The 15539-nt window shown below is 34.6% G+C and overlaps 1 protein-coding gene across 10 annotated transcripts in view; it reads left to right on the plus strand.

Annotated features, from left to right (window-relative positions):
- GULP1 (GULP PTB domain containing engulfment adaptor 1) overlaps positions 1 to 15539 on the plus strand; it is a 301980-nt gene that overhangs the window by 213004 nt on the left and 73437 nt on the right. The window lies entirely within an intron of this gene.

Here is a 15539-nt window from a genome sequence, read left to right on the forward strand (position 1 = left end):
ATCTATAAAATACTTTTAGTTCTCCCACTTGAATAAGTGAGATAAGTCTATTAAATACTAACTTACTAAATCCTTAGCACTGTGCCAAACTCCATTGTCTCATTAACTCAAGAAATCCTCAGAAATATCACCACTGTTATTTTAAAGAGTAACAGGCTTGGAATACAAAGGAGATATAACAAAACAATTAGGAACAGCAGAGCCCAGATTCAAATCTTAATCTCCATAATTCCACAGATTCCCCTTAAATTCTACATCACTATATAAACTTTGACCTTGTTATTCAGTAAATAGTCAGTTCTTGAGGACAATAACAATTTACAAAAGTAAACGCCTTAACATCAGTGTTTACATGGGGGTTTGTGTTTTACCCATGGCTTATATGATAAACTGGTAAATTTGCTATACTAATAACAAATTGAACATTCAGTCAATGTGGGGAAGAACCAACCACAACCTGAACTTCTCCCAGGAAGTGTGTTTACAGCAGCAAGCCAAAAGGACTTTCTGTGGAGAGGCTAAGACTGTTGAGAGAAGAGAAGGTTACTTTTTCTCTCCCTGCATTTGCCCTAGGCTTTTGCCAGACCATCCACCCACTTTGCATTCTTTCCTGCAGGCTGCTGGCAGGATTTCTATAGGCATAGATTGACAATGGGGTTCTGGTAACTGAGGCCCCTCCAGCTCCAATGGGATGCCATCAAGGACTTTAAAAAGGCCTTTCCCCAAACTACTTGCTTTACAAAATGCTATCTATCTTCAGATAAAGAGTTAATCATGATTAAGTGGCAGTAACTCTGAGAGTCTCTAGGAAAATCCCATTCTAGAATTTATTGGGCTTTATAGAGTGATGCTTCCTGGGTTTGTGCAGATGTTTCCACTTGAATATTCACCAAATGAGTGTGTTTCTGGAGCAAAGAGAATACCATTTGTTTTCTATTTTTATTTTGCATGTGGCAAGCAGTATCCATAATTTCTATGGACAAATATAATTTTGAAATTTGTAGTAGGTTAGCCTTGAAATGAGATGCAATAAGTGGCATGACTCTAATGCTATTATAATGCTGTGTTCTTGCCCATACTTCACTTATTTGTCTATTTTAATAGCATGTATCACTTTGAATGAAAACAATCAAATTAATCTCAGAATTGAGTCAGTATATGTATTTTATATTTTGCATTATTATCAAGGAACTGAAATGGCATGTCACAAAATGCTTCAACTGAAATTACATTAAGAGTAAGTGGTTTACTCTAATCTTCAGACATATTAATAAATGAAAGTACATAGTTCATTAATTACCATTCCTATGTAACAATTAGATGCACAGTTCATATTTCAATTAATAAATGGAAGTACACAGAGTCAAGGCTCATTTCAAATACTAGTTCTGGAGTCTGAAAATACCAAGCTTAAATATTTGATATATTAATCAAATATATCGTGAAAAGTAGATAGTATGGTTCTTTTTGAGAAAAGTGATATGCTGCAATATAGTTCTGTATATGTAAAGGGAAGTTTTTAATATAATTTGGGATTATAGTTACTAATCAGGCTATTAAATTTTTATAACGGTTCCAATAAAATCATAAAGGTCTATGATAATAGCAGGATTAGAAATTTAAAAGGGCAGCTGAAAAATACTCTTAGAAGTTGCCCAGGAATGTGCTACCACTGATTTTTTTTAAAGGCCAAGGAAAATCAAATAGAATCAGCATATAGTAGGGTTCAAACAAAACCAATTAAACATTACAGTGAAGCATTACATAACTTTACTAAATAGCACTAATTGGTGATAATTGACTTCAAGTGTTGAGAAAACTAAATCCAATTATCTTTTAAAAAAATGGGGATTTAAAAAGTAAACAAAATTACCAAACTGAATTTAGAAATGTATAATATGATTGGCCTAATTGTAACAAAAGCCTGATTTGCGATAGTGGAAGCAGAATACTTGCTCACTTTTACAAAAGGGGAAGAGAGAATCAGGCTGTTTATTAGCTGCTAAGATGAAACAACTGATCACCTCATAGCTGTATCTGATTGCAGACTGATGAAAGTGAGATGGGCCCAATTGATGATACAAAGAGCGCTGCACTCCTTTCCCGACTCTACAGCTGTCAGGACCCCACCACATCTGAATGCTTGATGTTCCTGTCTTCCTGTCTGTCATTTAGTGAGCCAAAGTCACCAGCTTCCCAGCAGATTCCTTTCAGCCTACTAATAGAATTATACTGACTCTATAAAGTAATTAGAAAAAAAATGGCCCTTGTGGAAAAGAATAAAAGCCACAAACCCTGTTATTCTAGCATTACTTTGGGATCTGGAACCAAATAATATACAGCTGGACACATCATTCGGCACCATTTGCTTTTGGAAGCAAATATTTATTGAGTGCCTGCTATGTGTCAACAGGCACTTTACCCACACAATTTTTTTCTCACAGCCCACTTATAAGTACAGGGGACATTTATCTACATTTTACAAACTGATAAGCTGCAGTTCAGTGGCACTAAGATAGACCTAGCAAGTGGCAGAGCTAGAATTCAAAGCTTAAGTCCATTGGACTGTCACTCTGAAACTTATTTGCATAGTTCCACCAAGCCACGTCCACAGGGATCTTTAACTTTTCTGTTCATCATTTATTTTCAAGTATCTGGAACAGTGCCTGGTATACAGTAGGTGTTCAGTAAACAGCTGTGGAATAAAAGAAGCTCTACTCTAGTGCAGAGTCTGCTCTCCCTAATGCCTCTGTAGGAGGCCACCGACATTAAGCTTGTCTCAATTTGTTCCAGGTCAGAGTGGTTTTTGTTATTGTTGTTTGTTTATTTTCTTTATGCTTTCTTGCATTGAATCTTTAAACCTGGAAGGTAAAACAGGATCCAGCCTTCTTTGCTTTGACCTTCATAGCACACTAATGACAGTTCTGCATACAGCAATGCTTTGCAGAGGTAGTCAGGCCATATTAATCATTGACAGAAAGTCTGTTAAATGAAATCAATAAATCTGCATTTCAGGAGTATCGTTAGAGCACACTCATTTTTCACTCAAAAGAACTACGCACAACCTATCAAGATCTGAAGAGTAGATTTTTCTCCTTTTCTACAAAAAATGAGGACAAGAGTTTGAGTAACAGACTCCCTTAATATGATCGCTCATTTTCTATGATATTCAAATATGAAAAAGAAGTTCTGCTTGTAGCACGGGAGCAGGTTTTCTCAAAAATGGCATAAGAGTTCAAAACAAACAATAATCACTTACAGCCAGAAAACTATGCTGTGGCAATTATTGCATATTTCAAAGCTTTTTGTTACAGTTGATTTGTTTGTTCTCAAATAACGAGGCTTTGGGTAGAATGGAGTGAAAGAACCTGTGAGAAAAATAAGGCACTCCGGTCATTGAAGATGCGTGTATAGCCTACGGCAGCATTAGTAGGTCAGGGATTTGGGTCTATTTAGTTCACTGATGTATCCTCATGTCTGAAACAGGACCTGATACATAGAGTATGCACAATAACTATTTTTGAAATGGATTAGGACATAGAAATCATACTAATGATGATCATAGTAATGATAACGATAATCCAGCATCTCAGAGAAGTCCTGTGAATGGTAAGCCCTGAAAGATGAGGGGTGCTAGAGCATTTAAAGAATCTTCTCTCCAAAAGGGAGAATAAGAGATAAATTTAGCTCAAGAGAGTTCAGAGGGCACTTGAAATGTCAGGGGTTTCTGCAAATAAATATATTTAGTGTTCAGGCACATAAGTACATTTGGGAAGATTATTTTGTGCAAGTTTAAACATGAAGTAGAACAATGATTGGTATGTTGTATAGTCAAAAGCTTAAGTTCCATGAAAATTAAGAATGAAATATAGATGCTTATTATTACTGTTGCACAACATTGCTTTTTAACTAATTTTGTGATCAAGGAAAATTAAATAATTAGTAACCACATTGAAAAGGAAAAAGATATATTTCCTTTCATTGATAATTGGATTCCAGCGCACTTAAATTTAAAAAATAATACTACTAGGCTTAAGAGTATTTGGTAAGCTTACCACATACTGGGTAAACATTCCTTATATAGCAATATATTGTTATAAGTAGAATTGAAAAATAATCTAACTTACCAAAACTTATAAAGCAACTAAGAATATATTTAGCATGAAATATACTCAGCCTCACTAAGAAACAGAATAAACACTTACTTAAAAGACCCTCACAAAGAGACATATTATATGTGTAGATATCTTTAAAATCTCACTTGTCTCGTGTTATATATAAATCTGATTAAATTGCAATGAGAATTGAAAATAAATTAAATTACAGTGGGAATTCAGAAGAATAAATGTTTGAAAGTAACCAATACCATTTTGAGGAAAAAAAAAATAACTTGCGTATGTGTTGGTAAGTAGTGTAGCTGCCTCAAGAACCAAAACCCAAATCTTAGTGGCTTAAAATAGGGTCTTTATTCTTTCTTACTTTGCAGTTCATTGTGGGTGGGTTGGCTCTTTTTATTTGCTTGATGTGGTTGTTATTATTTCATTTTTATTTCTAAGCATAAATTCATTGAATATTCATTCTGTGCTAGTCGCTGGTTGTATTTTCTCATTTAATTCTCACAAGAACACCGAGTTTTTCGCTATTTTATGAATGAGGAAAGTGAGACTATGAAAGGTAGAGTAAAATAGTGGAATCAGTATTCGGAAACTCATTTTCTCTGATTGTAAAGTACATGGAATATTCTTTTGACTGCCTTCGTTTTTAAACCGCTGTCACAATAGAAACTATATAACATAAATCTTAACTCGCTAAATGGATGTGGCATAGATAAGTAATATTATCCTCAGTTCGATCCTCAGTTTTCACATCTGTAAAATAATGAAAGTTACATGAGAATATTTCCACAGCCCAAAAATGTGTTTTATAATCATGTGATTCTCTAGTGAGAAACGGATTGTGAAGCTTGCCTGGCTCCAAATCCCATGCTTTTGGTTTTCTATTCAAGTTGATGCCTATTTATTTTTATAACACTTCTGTTGATAGCAATACAGATAAATGCACTACTTACTCCACCTGTCTCGCTCTTCAGATGTGAAGGATGTTTGAGTATGGGAGGGACTCCACAGACAGGACAAAAACTTGCTGCTTCTTAGTCTGACCGTGTGGTACAAACTCGGTGGGGGAGCCTCCTGAGCAATGAACACAGTTTCTTGTTTATAGCAAGTAGACTTGTTTGGACTTAAACATGGAAACTGTATTTTAAAACAAGAGACTATAAAAATAATATGCCCTATATCCATGTAAAACAAGAACAAATATAATTTAATAAAGAGTTGTTATAATAAAATGAGGAACAAATATTAAATAAAATATAAAATGTCGACTTTTTAATACTCAGTCCATATTTTAAACATTTTCTGTCAAAACTTCCTTGTCCTTTAAAGGATGACCTTTTTAGAGTATTTAATTTCAAATTTAAAGTATAACCTTTTGTTGGTGGATCTATTTTAGTTTTTTCAGGATTATGATTTTGATTAATAAGTTTAAATCCAATTGATTCTGACCCTGCTTTAGCAAATGACTCTTATGATGTGCTTTTTAAAAATGGCTTTTCCTGTATTGCTTGGCAATGGGACCATAACAAGTCAGCCAAATAAAGGCTATAAAATTAAATTGGCTTACTCCTATATAGCTTATCTACTGGGTACAGTTGAGTAGCTAACAGGCTTAAATACTTTTCCTTTTTTTTTTTTTTTTTGCACATATGGAGTCAAATTGCTTCAAAGAAAATTAGTCCTATCATATTTGAGGCTCTGCAGCATTGGTTACAAAGATATATATGCATTTTTTTAAAATAATGAGAATATTCGTTGTTATGCCACCAATATTTATTAATCTTGAGGCAAGATAAAACTTTTATATTATAAAAAGTAGGAATTATTCTCCCTTAATATATTACAGTAATTCTGTAGCAAACATATTATCTACATAAAATTGGCATATTTTGAATTTACTATACATAAAATGTGTATTCCAGATATTTTTGTTATAAATGATGTCCTTTGTATGTTAAATACTGTCAAATTTCATAGCAGTTATACTTAGTAACTCTTTAGCTATTTAATTGTTACTTTTCTGATATTTAAAAACAATCCTACATTATTCATAGAGTGATTCTGAAACATTTGAGGAAAGAAAGCATATTATAGTGAAACCCCGTCTCTACTAAAAAATACAAAAAACTAGCCGGGCGAGGTGGCGGGCGCCTGTAGTCCCAGCTACTCAGGAGGCTGAGGCAGGAGAATGGCGTAAACCCGGGAGGCGGAGCTTGCAGTGAGCCGAGATCCGGCCACTGCACTCCCGCCTGGGCGACAGAGCGAGACTCTGCCTCAAAAAAAAAAAAAAAAAAAAAAAAAAAAAAAAAGAAAGCATATTATAAATAAGTCCATATGATGTGCAACACTGCTCTCTACTGGCAAAGAAGCAAATTATAAAACAACTATTTAGCCTTTCAAGTGAAAAAATCTTCCATTTTGAATAATACTTGGTAATGTGATTGGAATCCTCAAACTTGCACACATTGTTGTAAAATGCTAATGGTAGGCATAATAGAATACAGTGAAAGAATGGAAGAAATGAATATAGACATCACTTGTGGAAATTAGCTTAAAAGAGAAGTCTTTGTTTCATATTAACTGTCTGAAAAATAATTATAGGAATTTTGGAAAATATTAACCAAATGCAACATATCTTACTAGCATTTTAAGAGTCACCAACGTAAATACTTTGTTTACAATAGCAAGTTTGATAACATTTCTGTAGATTTAATTTCAGCAGACTGCAGCCTGTAAAATGCCTGTTTTGAGCACATCTGCCTAAACAATAAGTATTCATATACATTGAGTGGAGAGATATATGGGGTGGAGTATTTATGTTGAATATAAAATTATGTCTATAGTATCAGAAATTTGTTCTGTATTTATCAAAATCTTTATAGAAGATTTAAAAAAGACATTTACTAGTTTTTAAAATCTGACAAAATATATGCCATGTTTTTATAACTTTCATTATATAGACTAATAATACACAAAACATTTTTAGATCAATTGACTATATCTTACTTTTTATAATATAATATTCTAAATTTTCCATCTGTGTTTTATATCTTTCTTATCTGTCCATTTTGCTTAGGAGTCATATTCAATGTTTTAATCTCAAAGTTCAATATATATAGATACAATCACTTATAGATATACCTGCATATTTACACAATAATGCCAAATTATATACTAATTGATGAGGTTTTGTTTGTTAGGTTTGCCTAGTATTGTCATTGGCCAATCACTTTTATTTTAATGTAAATTGAAAAGATAATATGCAATATTTTTAACAAAGTCACTTCTTGGCTACGAGGTAAAAGTTGATGCTTATTTTCATTGATACATTTTCCTGGAGTTTTCTCATTTTTTTTAGTGAACATATATTAATATTAAAATTAAAGTGTTTATTCATAAATAAACAGAAAAACCTATTGCATTTTCTAGGCACAAGCACACAACTGTGCAAGACACACACTTGTACTTATGTAAACTATGGCCTGATATTTCTTTAAAAAAATTTACCAAAATAAATTTTGTCTATTTGGATCTATAGCAGGGCCTTGAATAACACTCTTTGATTCAATGTTTTATTCCATGTTATTGGTTATAAGGTTGATGAGAAAAAAAACACCAGTTCCCAGCCAGGGCTACTGTCTGTGTGGGGTTTTCAGGTTCTCCCCGTATCTGCGTGGGTTTTCTCTGAGTACTCCTATTTCCTCCCGTATCCCAAAATGCACAGGTTTGGTGAACTGATCTGTCTAAATGGTCCCCTTCTGAGTGTGGGTGTGTGTGAATGTGCCCTGCCACTGGGTGGCGTCCTGTCTAGGGCTGGTTCCAGCTTTGTCCCAGAGCTATCAGGTGAGGCTCCTGCCACCTGGGACCCTGAGCTAAAATAATTGAGTAAATAATTATCTTACTTGTTTTTATTGATCTTTCTTAAATGTATGTATAACTCACATTTATTTTGGTGTTTAACATTAGAAGTATTTCGGTCTTTATTTAGAAGTTTGGTGATAGTTTTGTGACCAGAAATATGGTGTAGGAACCTAACTGTTGTTTATATCAGTTAGCCTGTGGTAAAATTGGTTTTGTTATATGTCCTTCAGCTTAAAGTTGCAGTTTCAAAGAACCTATTGATGCTGTTAAGTGAAGATTTATTGTACAGAAAAAATAAATAAATAAAAAATAAAACCCTGAGCATGTTAAGTAAGAAAAAAAAAATGCAGGAACATTAGTGTTCATTTCTCTGAGGTAAATACTCAAGAGTGCAGTTGCTGCATCATATGGTAAGTCCACGTTTAGTTTGAAATGAAACTACCAAGCCATTTTTTTTTTTTTCCAGATTGTCTGTACCATTTTACATTCCCATCAGTAGTGACATCCTGTAATTTTATTTACTGTATCTGGCAACCCTATTCCGGAGTATTAATGTCTCACTTGCATGATTCCCCCTCCATTTCCTTGAACACTCATCTTATTCCCCTTTGCAGCATTATTCTCTTCCATCTCCCTCTGAAATATGGCAGCTACCTGAGGACCCAGGATTCTGGCACTCTTTTCAATCTCTCAGCCTTTCATTGAGACCTTCATGCCAGGATCTCCCTAATCCACATGATTTCTTCAGAATTCTTCTTCCTCAGGCTCCGGTGCTGTATACTCAATTGTTGAGTCTGGTATCTCTAGTGAACACATCAGAGTCATGTTAACCTCAATATGCTTGAGTGTATGTTTCATTTCTTCCTTACATCTCATTAATATGCCACCTTTTTAGAGAGAACTGATGACTGTTTCTTAAATATTACCCACACTGCCCAGCTCATCTGTGTGATCAAAATATAATATGTGTGTCTGTGATCTAGACATAAAATAGACATAGATACACACACACACACACACTCAGTAGGATAACCTCCATGAATACAGGGACATTTTTACCTGATCTCTACCCAGCACTTAGTAAATGCTAGACTGATATTAAATACTCAAAAATATTTTAAGGAATAAATGAGCATATGCAAAATTAACATGTCACCTTCTGCGGGCTTAATTTGATTTTTATTTTATCAAATAATCTATGTCCATTTAAAATAGCCAAATATTTCTCCAAAATTTATAATGAAAATACTAAAAAACAAAACCTTCTCTAGCTCTTCTCCTAAGCCTCACTGAAGTGACTGCATTTTGCTTTCCTGTCTTTTGTTATTTTGTTCTATTCTGGATAAACTGTTGTACTGCTGTGCTTTTATTCATCATGTTTGTAGTGGCCATCAACACCCTCCTGACATATCTGCCCTGTTTCCTGGGCTCATTACTCCCTCTGTTTTATTTTAGTTCCTTCTTTTCTTCCTGAGAACTGGGACATGGCAGGGCAGTTTTTTGAGCCTCTGCACATCTCAGTATGAATTTTTCTTTCCTCATAGCCTGGAAACTTGGTTCAAAATTATCATTTCCCTCAGAATTTGAAGTTACTTTCTTCCATTATTGCTGATATGAAGAAGAAGTCTGATGTCATTCATATTTCTGGGTTTTGTTTTGTTTTGTTGTTTGTTGTTTGTTTCTCTCTGGAATCTTTTCTAATTTTTTTAATCTCTAGTATTTTGATGGTAAGCCTATTTGTGCTTGTATATTTGTTTTCACTCATTAATATAACATTAATTTGAAATATTATACCTTTGGTTATGAAAATTTATACCTTTGGTTCTGGGAAAGTGATTGATAGTGTTCTATCCTTTAGTTTTTCCTCTTCTCTCTTTCTAGGACTCTATTTGGTTTAATGTTGGCTCTCCTAAAACAGGTTCTCACCTTTAAGCATGCATCAGAATCACCTGTAGAAGATATTAAAACTGATTGCTGGGCCTCACTCCCAGTTTCTGATTGAGTAGAATTTGTATTTATGATAATTTCCTAGTTATGGTAGTTGATGCTACAGGTCCTGGGACCAAATTTCGAAAAACACTATTCTAGACCAATTCTTCAATTGTTCTACTTTGTATCTCATTTTAAATATCTGGCTTTTGCACTTTCTGTTTCCCTTCCTTGGCCTACATTTCCCCAAATATCTACCTTTCTGATTGTTTTACATTTCACCTTATCTGTGACATCTCCTCTGAACATCCTATTTAAAATGGTATGACACAGAAAACAGACACAGTCACACACTCTGACTTCCACCACTTCTAAGGTACCAAATAATTCACTTATTCATATTTATATTGTTTGGCTCATCCACTAGGATGTAAGTTCCATAAGGGTAGGGAAATTTGTTTTTTCAGTGCATTTAATAAAATATTAATTTTATTTTTTAATTAACAGATAACATTGTATGTTTTTATTTTGTATGTTTTGAAGTATATGTGCATTGTGGAATGGTTAAATCTAGCTAATTAATGAATGTATTACCTCTCTGCTATATTCTTAACTCCTAAAATACAACCTGAAAAATTGTAAGCATTTAATAATTACTTCTTGTAATTTTTTCTAACTTTATCTTTTAATCTTCTTATGATTTTTTAATTGCCTGAGTCATATTTTTAAATTTCTGTCAATTCTCTTTTGTTCTTTATGTGCTACTTTTTCTAGCATCCTGGTTTTATTATGAATGTAGTATATCTATATTGACTGTAGAGTATTAGCCATCATTTTTTTTCTTACGCTCCCTCTACTTTTCTAACCATTCTTTTTGTTGCTGTTTTTCTTCCCCCCAGTCTTTTCATGTGAGAGGCTTTTCTCAAATATGTTCACATACTTGCTGTGTTTTGATATTTAAGATTGACTCACTCAAAAGCCAACTGGTGGTTCTGTATACTTGAGAAGGGCTTGTCATCTGCTCACTGATCAGGTGACTCACCTATCTCACATGGAATCGTTAACTGTCAGTATAGGTTGTCTTGGTTTCCTTGGTCTGTTTTCCTCAGGGAAAAATTCTTCTGCTTGGAGGCTTATAAGATTAGCAGCTAGTATCCTGGGAGCCAGGCTGAGAAAAGAGTCTAGGGGATCTTTCAATTCTGCATGTGGACTTCTGCTTAGTATCTTTGTCAGTTAGGTGACTCACTTCTGCTCCCAGCCATGCCTAGCATTTTGCTAATTCTTCAGCTATTTAACAACTCTTCTGTTAGAATAGGATGAATTAATTCCCTGGTCATGGTCACCCTCCAGAACCCAGGAAGAGTGGAAAAGATAAAAATCAAAGTTCGTATACTTTGTACAAGACTTTTGATGGCACTTAGGACAGTTATTTATGGGTTTATATACTAGACTGTATGTCCCTGGAATGTAAGCATTTAAGCCTTTAACCAGTGTCTTAGACCAGTTTCTCCCAGAAATAAACCGCAAGGCAAAAGATTTAAGTGCATTGATTTATTAAGAGGGTGCTCCCAGGAGAAATCAGTAAATGAACAGAAAAAGCAGAGCTGGCAAGAAGACATGAAGGAAGAGTAGACATCAGCTGGAGCCACAGTATTAGCCTAATTCCATGGTAAGCTCTGCATCATAACATTATACCTTAGCATTTATCGCACCTCCAAACAAAGAAGCTGGGCTTTTGTACCTCCACAAAACTTGTGGAGGTACAAAACTTGACTTGGCTTACTTTCCTTAGCCAAGTCAGTCGTTGGCTAAGGAATGTGATGATGGGGTGGTGTGGGTATGGGGGGGATTAAAAAAAACCAACAACTCCCATATGCTTCTAGCTCTCAATATCGGCAAGGTGCCTTTGACTTCATTGCCCAAAAGGAATACAATGGAGGTCTTGAGTGTGAGTCATTACCAGCAAAACATGTGGAAACTGGAAGATGGTCTCTGAGTTGATAAAGTGGATCCCAGGAGAACTGAACAGGCACCAGTTGTGTCCACTAAACCCTAATATCTTCCCCTAACAATTACCAGATAAGGGAATGGCAATCCCTCATGAACACCTTGCAGTTTAAAGAGGTTTTCTTTTTTTCATCTCTTATTGCAATTGCTCTTTAGAATGATTTTATAAGGAGAGAAGAACAGCATTATTATCTCTGTCTTTCAAAAGAGTCAGACAAGGCAGAAATTCGGGGACTTTTCTAACATCTTCAGATTCTAAATCTAGAGCTTGTTCTAACATGCTACCTCATATCTAAGAGTTTTATAAATATTTTAGATAGGCGTAAGAAATGCATATAAATATGAATTATTTAATCTATATATCATGATTTTTTATAATTAAAAAAATACAGGAAGTATAAGGAATAAACTTTTTTTTTAGTTTTAGCATGATTGTCATATAGGTTTTCTAACATTACATAAGGAAAAGTGGGGTTAAGTAGAGTGCTCCATATTAAGATATATTTTAATACGTACCATCACTCAAGGCTTCTCCCAGTGTTGCTTTACTAAAAGGATTTCATTAAAGCTAGTGTGAAAGAAACATGTTAAAAGGTTCCTGGAGCACAGCTAGAGGTTGATTCATTTTGAATATACTTGGAGTTCTTCCATACTTTTCCCCTATGGCTTTATTTGCATATAATACTTTTGACTCATGCCATTCCTGCTGAAGTGTGAATATTCCTTCAGAAATATTGCCAGTAAAACTTACAGTCTATTACTGACACACCAGATCTTTCCTTCTTCTAGTTCAATAATTACTTCCCCATAAAGGATCCACCTTTGCTCCTCTGCTCCTGCTACTACTAGACCATCCCCTAATCACAGTGATATGATAAATTCAGAGAAGTTGAGAACAGTTTACCCTGGGGATGTATTCAGAACTAAATAGTTTCTATTATGTTAAATCCTCCTCAGCTACTTGAACTCTTCTTCCTTTCTGGATGATCTGAAATGGTGCTTTTCACACCTGGTGGCACATTAATATCACTTAGGGAGCTTTAAAATATATAGATGGCCTGATTCTGACCCAGGCTAGTCAAATCAGACTTGCAGGCATTGGTAATAAGATTATAGCTTCCAATATGATTATTTCTCTCTCTCTCTCTCTCTCTCTCTCTCTCTCTCTTTTTTTATTTTTAATTGAGACAGGGCCTCACTGTGTTGCCTAGGCTGGCCTCAAACTCCTGCACCCAGGCAGATCTCTTGCCTCAAACTCTTGAGTAGCTGAAACTACAGATTGCTTATTAAAGCACCATATCCTAACCACTGCACCTGGCTAAAGCGCCCCCTATGATTCTGTCATTCAATCAAGTTTGAAAACACTCATCCAAAACTGGAGAAATGTGACAGCTCCATTGGTGTCAGGAATAGATTTGGCTGTCTCCCGATCTTGGTAGCAGGATTTCATTTCTTTTTCAGCTTAAAATTTCTCATTCACTTTGGTCTTTTATGTATGCCTGGTCAACCAACAATTTCAGGTCACAGTGGGGCAAACTGAAAGCCTGTTGATATCTTATCTAGGGCCTGTTAACAATTTGATGTAGTTGAAGCATATTAGAAAAAGGAACTGTTGGCCAGGCATGGTGGCCCACAGCTGTAATCCCAGCACTTTGGGGGGCTAAGGCGGGCGGATCACGAGGTCAGGAGATCAAGACCATCCTGGCCAACATGGTGAAACTCTGTCTTTATTAAAAATACAAAAATTACATGGGCATGGTGGCACGTTCCTGTAATCCCAGCTACTCTAGAGGCTAAGGAAGGAGAATTGCTTGAACCAAGGGGTCGAAAGTTGCAGTGAGCCGAGGTTGCAGCACTGCACTCCAGCCTGGCAACAGAGTGAGACTCCATCTGAAAAAAAAAAAAAAGAAAGAAAGAAAAAGGAACTGTTGTACCTTACAGAATCTGAAAAGTGAAACTTCTCTTTGCCTCAGTGCAACTGAGCTTTACTCTCTATCCTCCATTAGTTCATCGGAAAGGGAACACCAGTTATTGCCTGTATTTTCAACTCATGTTTGTACCTACCTTCCACTATCCGCATGGCCTGTTAACTGTTTCTAACTCTGTTCTTTAGACTTTGGTACAAGGAATCACTTGCAGTGCTTCTAGAAATATAATTCACTTGCCCTACCTCTAAAGATTATGATTTATTTGATCAAGGAACATGTATTTTTACATTTTAACCAACTCTCTAGGTAATTCTCATGCCAGTTGTGCAGCGAGCCCATTTTGAAAATCAAAACTCTAATTTCCTTAGTGATTTTTTTTTTTCAAAAATGAAGGAAGGAATAAGAGATAAAATGACGTTACTATAGTTTCCCTTATATTCTGTAAGTTAATACATGAAAAAGACTCCACTTATGGAATCTTTGATGTAGATTTTACAAACACATATTCTCCTATGTCTATACATAGGAGAAGTGATTAATTTGTGAATCTCTTTGGTCTTATAATTGATGGTATGTCACAAGAACAAAGAAAAAGTCTTTGGAAAATTACATATACTTCATGAATTTAATGTTTGTTTGCCCTGTATATAGACATTTTTCTAGAATAAAACCTCTATATTTCAATTCTAATTGGTATTGAACATTTGGTGATACCAGACTTATGTTTAGGAGGTATTATATCTCTCCAAGGTAGAGATTTTATTACAGTGTGATAATTATTATGAAACTTTTTTCTTTTTATGGATCGGTCAGGTTTTAACTAAACACACTGTATTATTCTGTTCTCATACTGCTAATAAAGACATACCCGAGACTGGGAAATTTATAGAGGAAAGAGGTTTAATTGACTCACAGTTCCACAGTGCTGGGGAGACCTCAGCAAACTTACAATCATGGCAGAAGACGAACGAAGAGCAAAGTCATGTCTTACATGGCAGCAGGCAAGAGAGCTTGGGTAAGGGAATACCTCTTTATAAAACCATCAGGTCTCATGGGACTTACTATCATGAGACCAGCACAGGAAAGACCCACCCTTGTGACTCAATTACCTCCCACCAATTTCCTCTCATAACCCATGGGAATTACAGGAGCTACAATTCAAGATGAGATTTGGGCAAGGACACAGCCAAACCATATCACTTACTGACTACTTGCAGGTTTATTTAAAACAGTAAAATTGTAGATCATGTATGTTTTATTTCTTTAGTCTAACTATAGCTTTACTTAGTTGTATATATTGGCTATTAAAAGAAGCTTGTATTTTAAATTCTACATGTTAGATGAGTCTCATAAGTGGAAAACAAAGAAAAATGTTTACTTGAAATTATAAACTTTGAAATTTACTATTGATGTTAAATATAGTAACAAAATACAATTACATGCTTTGAATGAAAAATAATTTTTAATTACTAATAAGTTTACTAAATTTTAATGGTTGAGATCAACTTTATTCCCTTGGGCCTAATAAAATAACTTCAGTTTTCTTTCCAGTAAAAATCTGCAAGTAAAATATTTAGAAAACAAGTATGTTTTTAAAAATAAACATTGATTAACAGTAAGTATAAATGATAAAGTTTATTTATATTTTGATATATTATAAAATAATATTTGTATTTAATTAAAATGTGAGTTTGCATTA

This window comes from Chlorocebus sabaeus, chromosome 10 (genome assembly GCF_047675955.1).
Source record: "Chlorocebus sabaeus isolate Y175 chromosome 10, mChlSab1.0.hap1, whole genome shotgun sequence".
NCBI lineage: Eukaryota > Metazoa > Chordata > Mammalia > Primates > Cercopithecidae > Chlorocebus > Chlorocebus sabaeus.